The 20,650-nt window shown below is 42.9% G+C and overlaps 1 protein-coding gene across 3 annotated transcripts in view; it reads right to left on the bottom strand.

The window, feature by feature from the left end:
- The window catches only part of IL37 (interleukin 37), a 156,903-nt gene that overhangs the window by 32,047 nt on the left and 104,206 nt on the right, over positions 1-20,650 (bottom strand). Inside the window, exon 1 of one of the 3 annotated variants that reach the window (XM_063695712.1) lies at positions 4,092-4,205. The exons of the other annotated variants lie outside the window; for them this stretch is intronic. The gene's annotated coding sequence lies outside the window, so the exon portion shown is untranslated. Of the gene's footprint in view, positions 1-4,091; positions 4,206-20,650 lie in introns of those variants that run through there. 3 annotated transcript variants of the gene reach the window in all.

Here is a 20,650-nt window from a genome sequence, read left to right as displayed (position 1 = left end):
GTAGATTCCTGATAAAAGGATGATCTCTGCCTCCTCCCCCCAGCCCTCTTGTGCATGCTTTCCTGCCTTTCCACCTTCTGCTATGGGATGACGCAGCAAGAAGGCCCTCACCAGATGCAGCTCCTTGATCTTGGACTTTCCAGCCTCCAGAACTGTAAGCCAAACAAATTTCTGTTTATTATAAATTACCCAGTCTCAGGTATTCTGTTCTAGAAGCACAAAATGGACTAAGATAATTAGATTATCATTTTTTATCAGACTGTTGAAGTGAAAAATAAAAATCAAATAAATTAGGAGGGCTGCGCGCAGCAGCTCATGCCTATAATCCTAGCACTTTGTGAGGCCAAGGCAGGTGGATTGCCTGAGCTCAGGAGTTTCAGACCAGACTGGGCAACACGGTGAAACCCTGTTTCTACTAAAATACAAAAAATTAGCCAGGCATGGTGGTGTGTGCCTATAGTCCCAGCTACTTGGGAGGCTGAGGCAGGAGAATTGCTTGAACCCAGGAGGCGGAGGTTGTAGTGAGCTGAGATCATACCACTGCACTCTAATCCAGCCTGGGTGACAAAGCAAGACCACATTTCAAAAAAAAAAAAGAAAGAAAAAGAAAAAGAAAAAAAGAAAAGAAAAAGAAATTAAGAGAAGGGCAGGTATTAACCCCAAATATCCCACCATAGGGACACATTAAAGTTTGCTTGGCCACTCCCCTAGCATAATGTATGGAATGTCTTCAAGGACCCTCTGTTGTAAATATAAGGTCCTGCTGGACTTAAAACATCCTGCAGGCTTTGAGATCCCTACTCTGTTGCCATCTCTCATAGGATTTGCAGACCAAATCCAAATACTTAAAATAGCAACACTCACAAACATGCAAATCAGAGCAGAAAAGAAACTTCTAAAAGGCCCTGAAACTACACTTTATGAGAGAAGACAATAGGGAGCTGAGGGTGGTAGAATTTTCTCTCTATGCATCTATGTTTCCAGGGCTCACTTTCTCAATAAACTCTTAAATTGCTTTTAAAGTAAGGGAACAAGCAAACATTACATTTAAGAGAAATCAATTTCATAAAGAAGGGGGGATGTCCAGGGTACTTTGCTTCCATGTTTTGCTTCCATGAATTTGTGTTTAACGGAAGATGCAGAAAAACACACAATTATTGCAAAATCAAGGAAATCCACTCTAAACATCCCTTGGTTTCCCAGGCCAGTGTCACAACTGAAAACACATATTGTGGCTAATTATGTGTCACAAATTAGAATGACAAGGCAAGAAAAAAAACTCTCTGATTAACTAATAGCAGCCAACACAGACAGCCTGTGTAGCTCGACTCCGCTGGTTTATAAAAGGCAGAAGAAGCAAACAGCTTCTGTGACCACAACAGGAAGGGCCTCTGCCCTTAATGAATAAATAACATTTAAATTATTCTCTGCCATTTGCAAAGCATTTTCCAACTCATTATCTCATCTGACCAGGTATTATTGTATCTGACCAAGAACTTGTATACAAAATAAAGAATAAAAAATAAATATGGGCCAGGCACAGTGACTCATGCCTGTAATCCCAGCACTTTGTAGGGCCAAGGCAGGTGGATTGCTTGAGGTCAGGAATTTGCGACCAGTCTGGCCAACATGATGAAACCCCATCTCTACTAAAAATACGAAAACTTAGCCAGTGTGGTGGCACATGCCTGTAATCCCAGCCACTCAGGAGGCTAAGGCAGGAGAATTGCTTGAACCCAGGAGGTGGAGGTTGCAGTGAGCCAAGATCACGCCACTGCACTCTAGCCTGGGCAACAGAGTGAGACTCCATCTCAATAAATAAATAAATATGGAACTCTCCCAACACAATAATAAGACAAACCCCCAAATGTTTTAAATGGGCAAAAATATTTGAACAGACACTTCACAAAAGAGGATATGTAAATGGTCAAAAAGCACATGAAAAGATGTTCAACACCATTGGTCATCAGGGCAAAGAAAACTAGAACCACAATTAGATGCCTCTGTACACCACTTAAATGTCCAAATTAAAGAAAACAAGTTTTGGCAAAATTGTGGAGCAACTGAAATGCTCGTGTATTGCTGGTAGAAAAACAAAATGGCATAACCATCGCAGATAATTTGTTGGCAGTTTCTTACAAAGTTAAACATATACTTATTGATATGACAGTTCCATTCCAAGAGAAATGAAAACATAAGTCCACACAAAGACTTGTACCTGGGTGTTCATGGTAGCTCTATTCATAATTGCCAAAATCTGGAAACAAATCAAATGTCCATCAGCAATGGAATGGATATACAAATTGTGGTACACATGTACAATAGGAAACTACTCTGCAATGGAGAGAAATTAACCATTGACAAACATAAAAACATGGACAAACCTCAAAAACATTATGCTGAGCAAAAGAAGCCAGACACAAAAGACCGTTCAGCGCATGATTCCATTCATATGAAATCACAGAAAGGGTCAGTTGAAGGTGCAGAGACAAAAAGCAGATCTGCAGTTGCCTGGGGATGGGGTGGGAGGTTGACTGCAAAGACGCATAAGGAAATTTGGGGGTAGATGAGGAGTGATGGAAATATTCTATGACTTGATTTGTGTATTAGTTTCATAAGTTATATATTTGAACCCAACAGTATCTGAGATAGGTCTCAGTCAATCTAGAGAGTTTATTTTGCCAAGGTTAAGGATGCATCCGTGACCCAGCCTCAGGAGGTCCTGACAACCTGTGCTGAAGGTAGTCAACATACAGCTTGCTTTTATTCATCTTAGGGAGACATAATACATCAATCAATGCATGTAAGGTTTACATTGGTTCAATCTGGAAAGGTGGGGGAACTTGAAGCAGGGAGCTTCCAGGTTACAAGGTAGATTATTATCAACAGAAAGGAATGTCTGGGTTATGATAAGCGGTTGTGGAGACCAAGGTTTTATCTTGTAGATGAAGCCTCCAGGTAGCAAGCTTCAGAGGGAATAGATTGTCAAAGTTTCCTATCAGACATAAGGTCTGTGTTGATGTTAATGCTGGTCAGCTTTTCCTGAATTCCAAAAGGGAGAAGGGTAAACTGGGGCATGTCCAACCTTCCCTTCCATCATGACCTGAACTAGTTTTTTCAGGTTAACTTTGGAATGCTCTTGGCCAAGAAGAGGGGTCCATTCAGATGGTTGGGGGGCTTAGAATTTTATTTTTGGTTTACAGTGAAGACTTATCAAGCTATACACTTAAATGAGTATGTTGTTAAATGTAAACTATACCTAAATAAAGATTATTTTAAAAGAAATTAATGCAGCTAACCGTGACCCCTGGCAAAATAAAATAGTGTATATGTACGTGCATATACATGCAAAGAAATGAGTTGAAACTAGAAGGATGCCAATCAAATGATAACATGGTCATCTTGGGGTCAGAGTACATTTGGGGATGAGGGGAGCTGTAAAAGCAGACTTGGACCTTTTCTTCTACCAGTACCGTGTCATTTGAATTTTGGAAAGAAAAAAAAAAAAAACTCAGAAGGAGGAGAAGGAACAGGAGGAGGAGAAGATGGATCTTAAGTGATTTGCCCGGGAGCACCTTGAGAAGATGAGATTCAAGTCTAGATCTAAGCTTTCTAATTCCACGAGTGGGAGTGACCCACGTCCAAGAAGAAGCTCAAAAGGAAGATGTTCTCCATCATCTCTTGCTCATCCTAACAGCATGCAAAACCACATCCAACGCAGCTCAGAAAACTCCCAAATTGCCAAATTTCATTGGAAACACTTGATGCTGTGGTTTCCAATTTCAATTGTAAAGTAGGTACGTATGCCATTTTACCATTAACTTCTCAGAAATGGAGAGAGCTCTCTTTCCGCCTCCTCCCCCTCTGCTGTGGCTTTGGTGAGACGTGCACTCAGGCTCACCTGTCTCAATGATCTCCAGTAAGTACACATGAGCAGAGAGGCCTCAGCTGAGCTCTTCCTGGTCCCACCAGGGTTGATTCTTTGAGAATTCTAGAATGCCACATCCTAGGCCCCCCAAAGAAATCCTGCATCTTACCCCCAGAAATATGAATCATAGCAAATTTCAAATCAACCATCGTTTAATACTCACAGACTGGGCACATCCAAAAACATATTTTCAGTTTTACAACAGTGCCTGGTGCATATCGGCACTATTTGTGGAAGCAATAAATCGACACGGAGCTGAAACACAAACAAATGCCAAATTGTTTTTATAACACCTGATTTTCTTTCTATTTCTTTATTCAGTTTAGTTTTGTTTTGCTTAACTCTACCTCAGACCATAGTCTGGTAAACTCACCACCCAGAAGCTCCCTTAAAATGTGGGTATGCAGCCACTAGGTGGCAGGAGAGAGTTTCCTGCCTGGAGGGAGGACAGCCACTCTGTCCCCGGGTCAGGCCAGGGCCACCCTGCTACCTGCAGAATTAGCATGGGGCTTTATGAACCATGGCTTTCTAATAAACACAGGATCTGTTTGATAGAGCCTCCAAAACACGCCTACCTAGTGATGAAAGACTCAACTTCAGAAGAAAACCTTCATGGCAAACATCTTCAGAAATGTTTCCAACTTAAGGTTCTGAACACAGGCACTTCCCCAGAAAGCCATTGTTTCTCAGCCCCTGGGAGCCTTGCTTTGCTTTGCTTTGCTTACAGACTCGCTGTTCTTAAATCACTGCCAAGATAACATCTGTCTCTTCTCTTACCCTCTATTTCAATATAAGGACTCCTCACTCTTGTTGCTTCCTATTGGCTACCTCTCCACAGGGAGAAATCGCTGATTTAACAGCAGTCAATATCCCAAATCTGGAACAGGGAGCAGGAAAGCATTTAAAAATTGGAGAATTTAGGCCGGGCACAGTGGCTCATGCCTGTAATCTCAGCACTTTGGGAGGTCGACGTGGATGGATCACTTAGGAGTTCGAGACCAAGCCTGGGCAACATGGAGAAACCTCATCTCTACAAAGAAAAAAAAAAAAAAATTAGCCGGGCATGGTAGTGCACACCTGTGAGCCCCAGCTACTCAGGAGGCTGAGGTGGCAAGACTGCTTGAGCCCTGAGGTCGAGGCTGCAGTGAGCCGAGATCACACCACTGCACTTCAGCCTGGGCAACAGAGTGAGACCTTGTCCCAGATAAATAAATTAAATTAATTTAATTAGAGGATTTAAGGATTTTCCCTACAGACACCTCCTTATTTTCTCTGGCCTTTTCTGACTACTCTCCTTAACTCCCTGCTCCTCTGGTCTCCCAAAACTACTCCAGAAAAAAAAAAGGGGGGGGACTAAAGGAAAGCCAGGTGACAGTGCCAGTGTGACAGATGACAAAGCATCTGCTCGTCCAAACCGTAGGTCCCTGAACTTTCTCCAAGACCTATCTGTGGACTTAACTATGAAAACCAGTTTTAGCACAAACCCTCCTAAGCCAGTTTATCAAGATCCCCTTATCCTCAATATCCATCTGATTGGATTCTTCATTCTCCACCATTCCCCAGTGATGTCTGATCACCAGGGCTTTCTTCAGCAACAGTCGTTAGTGGGTGTAGCCAGGACACCCCCTCACCCCTGATATGCCCTTTTAGTAATTCTTCATCCACAGGTTCCCACCCTGCTCCTAGGCTATACATTCCCATTTGCCCATGCTGCATTCGGAATTGAGCCCAGTTCTATACTGAGGTCTCACTTCACCTCTCGCCATAGTCTTGAATACAATTGATTTTCACATTTAAAAACTGTCCAGCTCTGGTTGTTCCTTGACACAGGGTAATTTTTATTCCATGTGATAGTTTGCCTTACCTTAGCCTACACCCCTCAAACCTGCAACTCTATATTCAAGAACCAGACAGCCCTTTCCAACAGATAGGAAGAGTCTGCCCTGGTGCAAAGGAAGAGGCTCTGGGAGGAAGGAGAGAATCCGAAGTCTGCCCCCTCCTCTAGACTGAGCTCTGGGATGGGTGGACGATAAAACCCAGATACGTTTAGACATCTGAGGGTGGAGAGGACTTTGCTTTGCTTCCACAGGGACCCCAAGGAAACTGCAAGCCCTCCAGAGACTAAAAACAGCAGAACAGCAAGAAATGGCAGCAAAGGTCTGGGCAGAATCATCCTATGTGGGCACAGACATAAACAGAGTCCCCTGTGGCCCCAGGAGAGTTTATAAGAAGATCCAGAGGCTGTCCTATTCCATATCTCAGCAGAGACAGGCCCGTGAGCCTAAAAGCTGATCATTAGGACAAGAAGGACACGAACTGTCCTGCAGCGTGAACCGCGAGGAGCAAGGCCAATCACCAGACACCAGACCAGCTAGACACAGCCCCGCAGTTCCCCAAGACCACCACGGACCCATCGCCCCTCACAAATAGCTCCAGGCTACATAGACCCCCTCCACTTCATGGATGTCCTCAGTGCAGAAAGGGGAGGCAGGAGTGGAACCCTGACTTGGTTCAGTTGAAACATAAAATGACTGTACTATTATTGAATTGCTGAAGTTTACGTGAAAGAAATGAGATTTAGTTTTTGGCCACAATGCAAAATAAGAAACGAGGCTTCAACTGAAATTAAGCTGAGTTATAGGAAAATGTACTCCCTTGAAGGACCTGTGAAGTGTGTTCGCTATGAGAAAATGACCAGAATCCACGTTCTTAGCTGCGAGACTCAGGCTGACTCCTGTTTCTGGAGCTTGCACAAAGGGCAGGGAAATCCCTGTTTCAGGCACAGTGATTTCAATGTCTAAAAGAAAACAGGTGGGCCCTGGCAATCATGATAACATGTCATAAGTTTACATCTCTGTGAGGCAGGTAGTGTAATCCCCATTTTGCAAAGGAGGAAACTGAGGCTGAAAGCAGCTAAATGGTCTCTTCAATGTGGCCCAAATGTTGGAGAACAGAGCTTAACTGAATCAGCAATTCTATACTTAGAACTGACTCTCTCTTTATTATATCTCACTACTACCTTGATATTCAAAATATTCAACTTTTTTCAATCAAAAAGTAACAATAATTTAGGCATAATGACTACTACGTCATTTAATTTCTTGCTGATATTTCAATATCCCATGCCAGGAATATTGAAAGCTCAGCTCCTTAAGAGCTAACTATGGCATCAACTCCCAATAACCATCCTTCCAGAAATATTTTCCCCTTTCTTTTGTTATAGAGTGGCACTGCCCTATATGGTGACCACTTGCCACATGTGGCTGTTGAGCACTTGAAATTGGCTTGTCAGAACTGCAGTGTAAAGTGTAAAACACATACCAAATTTCAAAGACATGGCACATAATAAAAAATGTAAAATATCTCATTAACAATCTTTATATTGACTGTGTAAGTAACATTTTGAATATATTGGATTAAATACATGGATGATGCCCCAACACCCACAGTCCCTTATCAAGTCTCCACTTCACATTCTTGCACTTCTGACTTAGAAATAGCACTGGCGTCTAAGAGCCTATTAATGTCGTCAATAGGTTCTTGGAAACCACAATTTTAAACAAAATGACATATAAGAAAACGAATAACGTTGAACAAAATGACATTATTCGAGGACCTGCTGCACGTTGTTTCACTTAAAGTCAGTGTCCAAGAACCTATCGGTGACGTTTAGTGAGGACTTGCTGTCCTTCCTGTTTACAGGAACCTGGGCAAGTTACTTAATTCCTCTAAGCCTGGTTTATATCCCTGCAAAGAGAGAAGGATAATAATCACCAGTACTTAGTGATGTCATAAGGAGAAAATAAAATAATAAATATGAAATGGCTGACAGTGTCCTTGTCACACAGAAGATGTGTGATCCACAGTAGCTGCTATTGTCTGCCTCACTTCACTAGTAATGGTCCAGGGAGGCCTTTAATGTGCATGGTGCAGCACATTCACATGTTGGACATGGGTGAAGGGAAAGACCAGGCTCATCTAAATACAATAGGATGCTTGTGGTGTTTTGAGGAGGAATCAAGGACTAGTTATCCACAGCTGTAACATGCACGGATCAAAAGAGATAAGGCACGCAAAAGACTTTGTCAGTAGCAAAGCATTACAAAATGCAGAGACCAGCTGTGGGTGGTGGTGAGTCAGACCCAGCTTCCCTCTGTGCCTGGCTGAGTGGTTCTGGGCAAGTCACGCCATCTGTCTTGATGCCCTTCCCCATCTATAGAGAGGGAGCAACTGAGGCCCCTTCCAATACTGAAGTCCTTTATTTCTGCTACTTTAGAAATATCCACATTTTTGGTAAATTCAAATGATCAAATGATTCCATTTCCTAATGTTCAAAACTAGCCCCAGAAACATCTAAATGAATCAAACAAATAAAATATTTATTGTGTATGTTTTGATTGCTGAAACTTCTATTTTAGCAACACACACACACACACAGAACCCATAAGCCTTCATCTTTCCTTGGATAAACGAGCCTTCCTGTCTGGCCGTTTAAGTCATGATTAAGTAAATGATTTCCAACTCGCCGTTTGCAGCAGTTCAGATGGGTCCTTCCTGCGTGGCAGTGGCCCTCCTGACTTATGATTTCCTGTGTGTCGGCCTGTTACCACTGCAGCTTAAATGAGGAAACAAGAACAAAACAGCCTCTGACCCCAAGAGACTGTTGGAGGCAAAGGCTTCAGTCCCAAGAACCTCACACGTGGGGAGCCCGACAGCCCAGCCCTGACCTTTTCTCCAGTAATAACACAAGAAACAACAGGCACTGGCTTTATTTTGGATACAAAGAGTGGTGCTTTTCCTTAAATCTTCCTTTAGTCAGGGCTACCCCTTCATGGACGCCCCAACATCCATGGTTCCTGCTTGAGTCCCTGCTTCCATATTCCTGAACTTCTCACTTGAAATATCCCTGGAGTACGTTAAGCAGCCAGGTTTGGAAGTTCTTGCTGTGCAGGCGGGTGTGTGCATGTCCTCTCTCTCAACAGGACACTAGCTCCCCAAATCAGACGGTATTCCTCCACGCCCCTTCCCAAGCCTCCCCAGCAGCACCGAGCATGTGAGGGGAGCTGGGGCCCAGGCCATGATGGGAAGCACTCTCTGCCTAAAGACTAGGGTTATGCACCCTCAACTGTGGGAATGAGCCCCAGCTCTGGTGTCTGCCTCGGTTTTTCCTCCTGGACAATCAACATGAACTCCTCACCCCTCTTATCCACTTCTCATAAACTGAAAATAACAAACCCAGGGCTCTTTCTGTCACAGGAAAGGGTTTTTTTTTATAAGATTAAACAGAGATGATTCAACACACCCAGGATATAACACATGGGCCATGAGTCAAGGCCAGGCATTGCTCTGGTCAGCCTGGTTGTTTGGGCCCCCTTGGCAGGGCTCTCCCCTGAATCTTCCCCCTCTGATTCCCCATCACCACAGCATGTCCAACTTTGGGTACAAGGCCAGTAAATGGGGAAGGGGGTCAGATGACATAAAGATCCCTTTCCTGTCCCATTGAAATATATTTGGATAACAGATGGCATTTTCCCCCTGTGTCTTGCCCAGGGCCCAGAGCTTCCACTTGCTAGAGGCAGACAGAGGATGGAGAGCCCCTTCATTAGTGGGAGGACATCACAGGTGGGCAAGAAACCACAAGCTTGCACTGAGGCCCAGCCTTGAAATAGCAGCACCTGCCGGCACCTGTGGTCTGGGGACAGGGTCACAGGATGGAGGGGCCTCCTAAGCCTTTTATCTGTATGTACTAGGTACAACCCATTTTCCCACCTCACAGAACCAGATCAGCCTCTGTGAGGTCCTGGTGGCAAAAGGAGAAGTGCCTGCCCACCTGCCTGCGGTGGGGTGCTTGTGCTTGCATTCCTGGGAAGGTGTCGGTTAGCTCTGCAATAGGCCCCTCTGACCAGCTCACCCTCTACCTGCAAACCTCAGACCCAGCTTCAAAGAAGATCCAAGCACCGATGGGACCCTCTGGTAGCCTGACACATGGGTGGACCCAGATTCCTCTCTCATCTGATCTGTCATGGAGGGCTCCCCAGTTAAGAGTCCTTAAAAACACAAATCTGATTGACAAGTTGCTTGCCTGTCTGTCTTCAGCCAGTCTACCTGCTGCTGCCTTCAGGTTTCCTCCCAGCGTAGCTTGGACTTGTCTTGGATTGCCTGATATGGCCAGGTGCACTGCTCTCACACCAGCCAATCATCTGCTGCTACAGAGCCTAAAATGAACCAGGAGAGCATAGGAGCTCGGTCAGATCACCAGCAGCCCATGGGGTTTGTACTCCTCTGATTTTCTACCACCTCAGCCTCCACCGTCACTACCATGACCACTTTTGACCCCCAGGCCCTCTGCTGGGATTTCCTACAACCACACAGCTTCCTGACCTCTTATTCCCGCTTTTGCTGTCTTCTCCAAGAGCCAGCTCAACAGCTCATGGGCACATCCCATCCCACTCAGTAAAGGGGCACACGACCCAAAGCCAAACCATTCCTCCCTAAACTCTGGGACTAGAACACCTAAAAACGGGCAAAAGTCCTTCCTTCCTTAGGGCCTCTGGAGTCTGGTCTCCTTGAAGGACTCTTCCAGGTGGCTTAGGACATGTTAAGTGGGCTTCTGCTAACCCCATGCCAGCATTCTCCCCACAGCCAATGCCAGGCTACTCTGAGCCCAACTTAGGCACAGAGCAGAAAGGACAAGCAGCCCATAAGCCCCAATGAATATCTCCAATCGCTGTGTCTGTGTCTGTATCTTTGTGAGACGGTCATATCTAATACCTACAACAATGATTTTCTGAGATCAACCCTAGTGTCAAGCTTCTTGAGCTGTAAGTCCCATAAACCATCAAAATGGTATGCTTAAAGAAAACTATTGACCCCAGTAGTATCTGGGCTGCAATATCTGTCTCTCAGCAGAGACAGAGCATTTTACTTTTCACAGTGAATTCTTTTGCACTGTTTAATTTCTTACTCTAAGCTTGTATAATTTTTTAAAACTAATAAAAAGTCCTAGGAATTTCAATATTATACTATCCAATTTGCATAATCTGGGATTCCAGTTGTAGCACAAAAATCCTTATTCGACTATGCTGTAATTTGTAATTCATATACGTGTGAAATACAGCCATGATGCTTAGAACCAAGATTAATCCAAGGGGATTTCCTCACTCAGCCAGTGTGCACTCAGCTCTGTGCTGTAGGGACACTGAAGTGGCATGGGGCGGCACAAGCCCCTGTCCTTGTTGAAGTAGGAAGCCTATTCAGAGAAAGTGGCCATGTCCTAATTCTTAGGGAGGCTCCAGAAGAAAACGTGGGGAAAGTGGAGCAGCCCCAGAAGGGCTGGTTTATTACTAGCACAAAAGGACCCTGATCCAGGACAACCCCAGACATACTACTTAGATAGAGCAGCCCTACTCTTCAACAGCACCTCTCTTTTGTGCTTGAGTTTAATTCCTTTGAAACACGATGAATGGGTATGTTATTTAGCTTGTTGTAATCATTTCACAATGTATACATGGATCAAAACATCACATTGTACACCGTAGACATATACAATTTTTATGTGTCAATTATGTATGCTTTAATAACGCTGAGTGGAGAACAGTTTGAAACAATAAATTAAATTCTTAGGTTTCAAACCAACCTCCGCTCCATCATGAGGTCAAACTTCGCCACCACATCCATTGCTTGGAGGGTTACTGGCCCATGTTCCTTAATATCATGTAGGATCATTGTGGGAATTAAAGGAGATGGGTGAGACCAGAATTCTTAGACTTCCTTGGGGATGACTAACCTAATATTCCAAGGTTTCCTGGAGGGCTCAAGGCTCAGGAATTGGGTATTTCCTCTATGACATGCCCACACATCTCCAAGGAAAACGCTATATGTTCTCTTTCTCTACCTTTCCACCCCACCTCCACCGGGACGATCTTTTGGCTGCTGCAGTTACCGTGACTAGCTAGCTCCTCCAGTTCTCCCAGCAGAGCTGTTCAAGTAAAGTAACACTCTAAGAAGCCATCTGGCCTCCACATGCCCTCAGCTGAACTACAGGTCTGGGCAGGGAAGGCAAGATGCCCCAGAGACGTCACACGCAGGAATGGCAGGGCAGGCATCAGCAGGGCAGGCCACGGCATCTCCCACCACTCTCTCTATCCTGTAGTACCCAAGCTTGTCCTCAGAACGTGAACCAACAATCTGGAGCTGTTTTTCCAGGACGTTAAGTGAGGCCCCGGAGGCCCTCCACCAGCCCACTAGTGCTTCTGCTCTGTCTGGATTAGGCAGAATCAGAAACCTAGCCCCAGTGCGAGTCACCCCCAACTCACTGCTAGTCACCCTTTACATCAGTCTTGATGATGAAAATGCCATTGTATCCCCAGAATTACATCAGGCTGGGAGTGTTTTCCTAAGCACGCTATCCCTAGGGCCTCATTTCCACTCTCAAGCTCCATGCCCCATTGTCATTTGGAAAAGTTGGCAACTATCAGGAGAATAACTCAATAAGTCATTCTGCATCTCATCACTGTCAAAGGACAGGAACCCCTGGAAAAATGAATATAGGAGAGCATGGATCTGGGATTGAAGAAGCTGCTGTAATCTTGGGCAGCAGCTACCTATGAGCATGCACCCCTTCAGATCAGGCTTGGCATAGGATGACGACACTTGCCAAGCACCATGACTGTTAATGCAATTTCTTAAGACTCTGTCTTCCTTACACTGCTCCAGGCCCTCAAGGGCCCATGACTATGTGGAAATGACCTTGGCCCTGGAGGCCTGGGGTAGGGTCATCTGCTAAGTAGATACAAGGGAAAGCAGGTGAGCCATACTGATGCAGCCATTCATAAGCCAGGCTCTCTCAGATGCCTTCCTTCAGCTCTCCTACCCTGCATTCCTTCATTAACCCTGCTCTCATTGAAATTCCTAGGACCACCTAATCCTCATGCAAAAAAAAAAAATTAGTCTGAGTCTTCACGGATTCTTGAGACCTCATGGCTTAAACCCTGTTCAATCCCATTACCTCCTCTTCTTTGATCTTGCCTGGTGCTGTCCAGGGCCAGGCTGATCTCCATAGGTCCCTCTGCTGGCTCCATTCAGATCTGCCCTCCAGAGTTCAATAATCTCTAGAAAGGATTAGTGTTTGCTGGTTTGTACTTATTTATTTATTTAATTATTTATTTGAGATAGGGTCTCACTCTGTCACCCAGTCTGGAGTGTGGTGGCACAATTATGGCTCACTGCAGCCTCAACCTCATGGGCTCAAGCAATCCTCCCACCTCAGCCTCTCAAGCAGCAGGGACTATAGGCATGCACCACCACATCTGCTTAATTTTTTTTAATTTTTCATAGATACAAGGTCTCCCTGTGTCACCCAGGCTGGTCTTGAATTCCTGGGCTCAAGAGATCCTCCTGCCTTGGCCTTCCAAAGTGCTGGGATTACAGGTGTGAGCCATTGCATCCAGTCCTATTTGTTATTAATCTGGGTTCCAAAGATTCCTCCAATGGCATCTTACTTTGGAAATAAATTACAACAATAATATTTATCAAGCATTTATAAAGCCCTTACTACATGTGGAGCCCTGTAGGAAGTATCCTATGTTGTTCATCACATATATTCCTAACAACATATTCCACAAGGTCAAGATTCTTCTTATCCTCATTTCACTGACAGAGACTTGCTCCAGTCATAGGGTACTGAGTTCTAGGTATATCGTCCAAAGTTTGCTGTTGCTTCCTTACTGATGTGAGTCTGTGATGTCTATCAGTTACTAAGAAATACACATGTTCAACCACTGCCTGGAGGGTCACCCCAAGGGTATATCAGATGCACATATCAAATTGAAGTTCAGGCATATCCAAACTTTAACTCATTAACTCCTCTTACATCACTGCCCTTCCACTCCAAAGCAAACCAATATGCCTTCTCATTCCCCTAGTTTCCTTGTGGTGTTGAATAATGTAACTTCAGTGGATCAACCTAGAAGTCTCAGAATTATCCTCAACTTTGCTTCCTCAGCCCCCACCTGCATCCAGTTGTTCACTATGTCCATTCTGATTCTACTCTGAACATATCTCAACGACCTCCCTTCCACTCTGTTCCCACCACTGCTGCCTTATCTCAGGGTCTCGTCATTTCCCCCCAGCCTTTCAGTAAATGGCTCCGTACTTCTCCACACTATACAACTCAACATTTTTGTAGAATTCAGACCATTTTGCAACAAAATTAGATATGGCTTTGAAATACGTCAAACAACGACAGACAAAAACAGCCTACTCTCCACAAATTGTACACCTACCAGCTTTTCCAACCAATAGTCTAAAACATGGGAAAGTGTCTTTAAAAATGTAAATTGATATTATTAACTCATTTTAATTCATTCATGTGAGTCAGGATCAGTTGGGACAGTTTCATGAGGGATGAGTGATTTCCAACATTGTGAAACACAGAGTGCTTTGCTCCATTTATCTTCTTAGAAAACTACATTTTAATCACTTGATTTTATTTTGAAGACAAACTAGATTCACATTTATAGAGGACAGAAGAATAAGCATTTTTCCACACGTAGATTTTACCGTCATATTCTAGGAAAGGCCTTACAAAACAAATGGCCATGCTGTTTGATTATTGCCAGAAATAGTAGCTTCAGAATAACTCTTCTAAAACCAAAGCCATCGTTTATGAAGATATCTCCAAATATCTGATAGGCCTACAACTAAAGCTAAACCACCAACTAAAGTATTAATGAAGAAATGTAAAACAAGCTTCTTGAATGCATGATAAAAATTCTCCAAGTGTTAGCCTCATTAGCAAGAGTCTGCATCAACAAAATTCCTGTCCTCAGTTCCCTACACTGAAGGTAAATGTGTATGTGGGTAAATGATGCAGCTATAAGTCCCCAGAAATAACGTCGTGATAAAGTCCCACCTGAGCATGAGGTGGACCACATTCTTACATTGTTTAAAAATGGAAGATTTTGTCTTTGCACCTTTCCCTGCTCTTTTTTGGCCCTCAGGGGAAGGTTCCATGCTCTTTCACATGGCACAACCTTACCTTTGTTATGGTTCCCCATCTCCTGGTTCCAACAGAAAGAAAGAATGAATGGCCCAGAAGTGGAATATGTCCATTTAGATACAGTTTAATTTCAGTCAATAGCCATTTATTAAGCACTCACTGTGCCATAAGGAATGAGCAAATAAAAAAGAAATGACCCAACCCTTCAGGAGCTCTCAGGGTCTAGAAAAGAGTAAAGGCAGACACAAAGTCAAAAACTGTGGCACAGATGTGATCAATAATATAATGGAAGTAGAAAAAAAAAGTGTAATCAAAGAAAATGGGACAGGGAATAACCCCAACTGGACATCGTCTTGGAGTAGATGGGGTGCCAAGACAGGAATTCAATAGCAGAATATGTATGAAGTAGTTATTCCAGGCAGAGAGAATGATTTGAGCTGACAGAACATGGAATTTGAATCAAGAACAGTGAGTAGTAGCCCAGAGTATGCACTGCAGTGTGGTGGAGGATAAAGATGCAAAGGTAGAGGAGAGTGTGGAGGGCTTTGAATTCCGGACTCAGGGGCTTGTGTGTCATTCTGCGTGACAGCAACTTTTTATAATTTAGGCCTCCGCTAAATTTTTGTAAATGTTCTGCATAAACTCAAAACTAGTATGTATTCTCTAATTCTTGGGTACATATCCAATATATGTTCATTAAATCAAAAGTGTTCATTGCATTAAGTTTTGTCATTGTCTTTTGTCTGTTTGACCTTCACATAATCGAAAGAAGTAAGTTGAAATCCCTCTGCGATTATGGATTTATACATTTTTCATTAGTGCCATACTAGTTTTGTTTCATTTAAATAGTTATTTGAGGCCAGGCACCGTGGCTCACGCCTATAATCCCAACACTTTGGGAAGCCGAGAGGGGGCGGATCGCTTGAGCCCAGGAGTTTGAGACCAGCCTGGTAACATGGTGAAACCCCATCTCTACAAAAAATACAAAAATTAGCAGGGCTTGGTGATGTGTGCCTGTGGACCCAGCTACTCATGAGGCTAAGGCAGGAAGAAAGCTTGAGCCTCAAGAGGTGGAGGCTGCAGTGAGCTGAGATCAAGCCACTGCACTCCAGCCTGAGCAACAGAACAAGATCCTGTCTCAAAAAAAAAATAAATAAATAAAAGTAAATAAAATAAAACTATTTGATTAGGTATATACAAGTTTATAATTGTGTCTTTCTGGTGAATTAAACCTTTCATCATCACAAGTTGACTCACAATAATGCATCTTATCTTAGAGCCTATTCTGATCAGCACTACTACAGTCACTAGAATTTTTTGATGTTGTTCATTTGTTTTCATCTTTTAATGGTGATTTAGTGCATCAGTGATATTTCTGGACCTGTTTCTTCTACCTTTTTCTTTTCCACTTCTATTTGTCCTGCTTTTTCTATGCTTTGATTTTCTCCTTCCGAATCTTTTCTTTCTTTTTTTTTTTTTTTGATTGAGATGTTTTTTGGTCAGTTTTCTTATTCCATATTTTTCCCTTGACTGTTTCAGAAGTTATACTCTCTATTTCATATTTTTATGGTTATCCTTAAAGTTTTTCACTGTGTGACGGTCAAAAATTAATATATTGACTCCCCTCTAGAAGAATAGATAGAAGGACCCTAGAACTTTAACCTTCAAGTAATTCCTGAATCCTTTCCATGCATGCTTGTTTTCTAGTATTTTAATTCTGTCCTTTTCTTTATCCTCATCAACTCATTATTAATAGCATCATTGTCATTATTATCATTTATGCAGGCAGTTTTTTTAATTCACCTATAATTTTAACAATTTCTTTGTTCATAATTCCCTTTTGCATCTCAGACCTTCCTTAGGAATTGTTTTCCTTCTTCCTAAAAATTGCATTTAAAAGTCCATTTAATGAACGCTTGTTGGTGGTAAACTCTCTCAGTTTTGTTTATTTGAAAACATTTTTATATTACCTTCATTACTTTTTGTTAATGTTGATATTTTGTATAAGGCAGAAATTTTCACCCTTTCTACCCTTATTCTTCAAAGATAGATTAAATACGCATTTTGAAAATACTGTTTCACTGAATTTGGTTTCCATTGTTGTTGTTGAGTAGTCTGCCATTGTCCTTTCTAAGTCTGACTTTCTTTTTTTGCTGATTTTAAGATCTTCTCTTTGTCTTTGTTGAGTATTATTATTATTACAATTTGTTCATAGTATATTTATTTATCCTCCTCAGTGTACATTGTTTTCTCTATTGGTAAAGTCATAGTTTGCGTTGGTTCTGAAAAATTCTCAGCCACCTCTTTAAATATTGCCTTGTTCATTCTCTCTATTCTCCTTCCAAAACTCCAGTTAGACCAATGTTAATTCTCATTCTACCCTCCCTATCATTTAACCTCTCTTTTATAATTCCTGTGTACTTTTGTAAATTCCCATTTACTTTTTCTATCTATGCTGAATTCTGATTAATTTCTTCAGAACTACCTTCCAGTTCATTAATCATTTCTTCAGCTATTTAACCCATCCACTAAGATATGTATTTCAACAATTATATTTTTTTACTTATAGATTACTTCATTTTTTTAAACCTGCCTAGTTTTATTTTTAAATTACGCCTTTTATTTCCTTAGATGTTTTCTACATAATTATATGTTATATCAACCCTTCCCTTGACTAAATGTGCAACCTTAGACAATTGACTTTATTTCTCTGCTCCTGTGTTTCCTCATCTGTGAAATAGGAATAATTATTATACCTCCTTCATAGAGATATTGGATTAAATGAGTTACTGTGTTCGTACCAGACAATGTCTTATCAGGAAACAGAAACCAGTCTGGCTATTTCAATCAGAGAGAGAAGTATACACAGGGAAGTCAGTTACAAAATTAGAAGTGGAGGAGCAAAAAAGGGGAAGATTGTGGGACCCAGAGATCAGGAACTACAGAAAGCTGCTACTGCACCTGCAGGACCCAAGGCTCCTCCGAGCTTCCACAGAGCCATGCAGCCACTCCAGTAGCCCCTGGTCATCTACTGGCCACTGTCCCTTTAGGAACCTTGCTCGTCTCAGTCCCATGCCTTTAACTCCACACTGTGAGAAGGCTACTTACCTGTGACTGCCACTGTTATTGCCCATTTTGCATGTGCTGCCAGAGGCACAGCCAAGAACAGAATAGCTGCCTCTTCCTTTCTACCTTTTAATCTAGTGCAAATTAAGAGGGCATAGTAGGAGGGTGAGTGTGAAGCTGAGCCGGTATCTGGCACAATGTGCAAAATTCTTAGAACCCAGCACACAGTAAGTACTAGATGCATGTTTGCCATTGTGGCAGTTTTATTCCATATTCAGGAATTCTAACAGCTGAAGACTTAGAGCATCCCAGCTGGTGGTTATTGTTTCTGTTTATTCTCATTCACGTCACTCATTAATTTGTTTATTGCTCTGTGTGTTTGGTGACCTTTGTCTGTGAGCTTGTACATGATTGATCTTAGTCTGTGGGCTGAATTGGGGAATTTGCCTCCAGAGAGGATTTGCGTCTGCTTCAGGTGGAAGGGCAAGGAAATGCCAACAACCTGAAACCACTTTATTCTGCCTCAAAGGCCCCGGATTGAGGCAGGCCCCTGGGTTCAGCACCCGCTCTTGCCACTGGCACATAATTAAAGAGGCCCATTAATTGCAATGCTTATACAAGTGTTTTCCCTCAGAGAGGAAGACTGCCTTTGACGTGTTTACCTGCCGCTCACCACCCTTCCTACTTAAGCCCACTTGGAGGGGGTAGGGAGAGGGGGACAGAAAAAGGATTTTAAGAGATCTCCTTTCCTTGCTGTTCATCCAGAAATGTATTTCAAAATGTGTTTTATCTAAGCCTTACTCATTTTGAGTCAGGAAGACCCTGCAGTGTCTACATTCAACCATGTTGCCAAAAGCAGACAAAAGCAGACATCTGTATTTTATTCAATAGACAAAGGAGGAACCATTAACCAATGGGGGCCAGGGGATGATGGGACCCAATCTCAGTTTTAGAAAGAAAACCAGCAATAAAGCAATCTGATTTTTTTTTTTTGAGACGGAGTCTCACTCTATCGCCCAGGCTGGAGTACAGTGTTGCAACCCCAGCTCACTGAAACCTCCGCCTCCTGGGCTCAAGCAATTCTTCCACCTCATCCTCCCAAGTAGCTGGAACTACAAGCACGCACCATCACACCTAGCTAATTTATTCTTTTTGGTTTTTTTTTTTTTTGTATTTTTGGTAGAGATGGGATTTCACCATGTTGCCCAGGCTGATCTCAAACTCCTGAGCTCAAGCAATCCACTCACCTTAGCCTCCCAAAGTGCTGGCATTACAGGCATGAGCCACTGTGCCCAGCCAAGCAATCTGATTCTTAAGTTAGTTTTCTATGTCTTTTAAAATAAAAGTACAAGAATCATCATCCCCAGAAAGGTATGTGAATGGCAATCACATTCAGATTTTCTAGAAAAGTCCAAATTTCAAGTATTTAACCTCATAGTTCTCACATATGTATTTGTCAGAACTCTAATCCTAATTTGAGCTTGAGCAGATACAATCACTGTAAATATGGTCTTCATAAAAAATGTAATACATTGGCATTCTGGCTTATTAATCAATTCCTTGTGAATCTGAGTATTGTTACTTAGACCACAAAGAATTGGATCCCTGACAGTTCAGTAGAAACAAGCACTACCTAGGCAAGTAATGCTGCAGGCAAGCATTTGAACAGTGGTGGCCCCATAAAGGGCAGACACACCCCTGGCAGCCAGCCAGGCTCATTAACAGCAACCCAGAGACTTGCCGAGGTCCTTCTAAGAATCTGATTTCATGAGTCACGCTCCATGGGCACACCCCAAATTTCTGTTTGTTTTGGAAAACTCAGTTACCCTTTACAAAGAATAACTCCTATAAATGATAATGAGAATAATTAAAGCTACGTGTGCAAAAACAATTAACTTATTACTGATGCTATCAGCGGATGTTGTCAACTAATAAATCTGTCAGTTGGCAAGTGAAGAAAGGTGGCATGCTTTCAAACATAAATATAAAATGTTTAAGGAAGAAAAACTGGTAGGCATAACCGCGCCCAATTGTACTGGTTGCATTTCAAATGTCCTGGTCGCACTGATGCATATGCTTGACGTGACAGGCAGCACCAGGAAGGAAAGGGAGAGGGCTTGGAAGGAGGAGGGTGCAGCCCCAGGATGGGTGGCTGGAGTGAACTGGGAGACAAAGGCAGGATTTATTTCAGAGGCAGGGCCCACAGAACACTCATGGATAGGTGGGATGTTGAGGGAACAGGCAGAAATCCAAGAGAAGGACTTAGATTTTTTACTTGAGCGATTGGGTAACTGGAAGAACATTTGGTAAGAACTGAGGAACTGGGGGAGGAACAGGAATATCAAGAGTTCTGTGTAGGACATGTTAAGTTGAAGGTGCTTACAGGATAGCCAGATGAAGTGTCAGGTGTGCAGTCAAAGATATGAGTCTGGAGCAGCACATCCTAAGTCAATTCCTGCACCAACACAGAACTTCCGGGCCACTCACTTGAGCTCTCCCAAATAGTTTCCAAGTGTCATTATGTTAATAACCTATGAGCTTGTACACCAGATTCAAACCCCACTGCATGGCTTTTAAAGACCATCTCAAGGGCTTGACACTCCAGGGAGCCAACTAAAGATGCCTGGTCCTACCATCTACCTCCACCCCATTTTTTA

This window comes from Gorilla gorilla, chromosome 12, assembly GCF_029281585.2.
Source record: "Gorilla gorilla gorilla isolate KB3781 chromosome 12, NHGRI_mGorGor1-v2.1_pri, whole genome shotgun sequence".
Taxonomy (NCBI): Eukaryota; Metazoa; Chordata; class Mammalia; order Primates; family Hominidae; genus Gorilla; species Gorilla gorilla.
Note: the sequence above shows the minus strand (reverse complement) of the source record. Positions and strands in the feature narration are given on the sequence as shown.